The sequence below is a fragment of the Mus pahari genome, chromosome 9 (genome assembly GCF_900095145.1).
Source record: "Mus pahari chromosome 9, PAHARI_EIJ_v1.1, whole genome shotgun sequence".
NCBI lineage: Eukaryota > Metazoa > Chordata > Mammalia > Rodentia > Muridae > Mus > Mus pahari.
This window is the reverse complement of record NC_034598.1, coordinates 64,390,728-64,392,890: the sequence shown is the minus strand read 5'-3', so window position 1 is coordinate 64,392,890 and position 2,163 is coordinate 64,390,728.

The window sequence follows — 2,163 nt, the reverse complement described above, 5'->3', positions numbered from 1 at the left end:
ACATCGACAGCTTAAGGAGACACCCCGTGTTCACTTCCGTGACTTCATTCATGGTATGTACTGCAAAGTGACAAGGAGCTCCTTATGCGATGTGGTTTCCCCGTTGGTCTCTGCACAGGCATCTAGCCTGACTCCCGGGGCACATAAGCCACCTTGATAGAATCACCCAGGACAATATCTCTTCTTAGTCCGCCCGCTACAGGCATCCTTTAAAACTTGGCAAGCCTTCACCGTGTTCTCAAGTCTGACGGGTACCCTTCAGTGACATTTCAGTGTTTAGTGAGATGAAGGTTCCTGAGTGTAGCATGCTCTGCTTCCCCTGCTGCACAGGGAAGCTGCTGTCTTGGAGACTTTGAGGGGAGAGGTGGGGAGTACATATTAGTGACATGTATTCAGATGCACCTGCTTGGTCTCTGCTAAGAAGTGTTTCCCCCAGCGTACCTAAATAACATGCAATGGTTTTCTTTAAGCCAATGAGGCATTTTGGTATTTAGGGGTTGGGAAAATGAAGGCTGGAGGGATGGTAAAGAGGGCTTAGCTCCTGGGGCAGATGCTCCTAGAGTAGGAACAGGGAAAGAAAGAGGTTCAAGAAGGAATAGAGGATGATCAGCTGTGCCAGATACTTCAATAAGCGACACAAAGACTGAGGGCATCTAGATCGGGCAACACAGCAGAGCCCATTCGTCAGTGTCGGGGTCAAGAGTTACATGGACTTCTGAGAGAAGGAGAACTCAAGACACTTACCACAGACAATGCTTGAGTGGTGCCATTCTCTGGTTTATGTGGCACCCAATGTGGGGCAGTTTTAGCATGCTCATGTCATAGACAGTGCATTTGTGATATGGAACTGCTGTACCCTGTGCTTCTGTTCTCATCATTTCAGTGGAACTGATACAGGTCCCTGGGACAATGCATTCAACCCTAACGTGGTATTTCAGAGACTTAAGAGCATCTGCTGCTCTTGTAGATGACCTGATTTCAGTTCCTCACACCTACAACAGGTGGCTCAAAACTACCTGTAAATTCAGCTTGGGGTGTGTGTGTGTGTGTGTGTGTGTGTGTGTGTGTGTGTGTGGTGCTCATTTCTTAACCTGTCTGGCAGCTGGGTGCATGTGTGCTCATGTGTGCTCATGCACACACGTGCAAAATAAATAAAATAAAATAAAATAAAGTCAAGTCAAAATGGCTTCAAGATCTCTCCCAAATGAATTATTGTGGTGGATTCTATCCCACCCACTTCCTGCCTGATTGTCCTCACGGCAGCTCTTAACTTCCTCCAAGCTTGTAAAGGTGACAGATCACAAAATTACTTAGGAATATACTCTAAGAATCCGAGGGTCAAGGGAGTTCATATAGCTCAAAAAGGTGCCCTAGCCAGGATATGCATCTTTAGCTGCCACGGCATCGGAATTTATGGATAAGAGATTGAAGAGGGCAGCCTAAGGGGCTATGCTTGGAATTCCCTCCCTTTCAACACGGGAGACCTGGTAAACTGTATCTTTAGGCACTTGCCCAGATGATGATGGTAACACTTAACAGGATTTTCCCACTAGGAAAATTCTTTAATTCCCCAGAAAATACTATTAAGAGCCCTCGTATAATAGAAAAGACCCCATTTTCCTATTTAGACTATATTTGTGGATGCCTACTTTTTCTAAGCATTTGTATGCTTCTTCCCGCTGAACTGACTTTTAGATTAGCCTTTCTAAACACAGTTCCTGGTGTTCTGTTTTATGTCATTGTAAGCCCAACTGCAACGGAGGATAGAGTGGGTCCTGCCTTGTTGGAAGCCTGTTTATAATAGTCAGATAAATTTGTTTTCAGCAAACTGGGCATCCCACGGCAACCTTGGCATATCTGACTCTTAAACAATCTCTGTGTATTATTCCCCAAACAGAAAGCGGCCAAGTCAATCAGTGTGTACTTCCAGCATTGCAAGGGCACGCCCGTGCATTTTTTTCCTCCCAACTTTTGCTTAGATTTTTTTTTCTTTCCTTTGAGCTGCTGTTGTAAAAGTTGAGTGTGCTTTGGGATGTCTCATCTCTTCTTTATTTAAGGGTCAACTGTGCCGAGAGAGAGAAGGTCAACTTACACAGCTCTGGGGTTTCATTTCGGGAAGTGAGCTCACTGTGTGCTCATCCACCTATGGAGACTCGGCCTGCT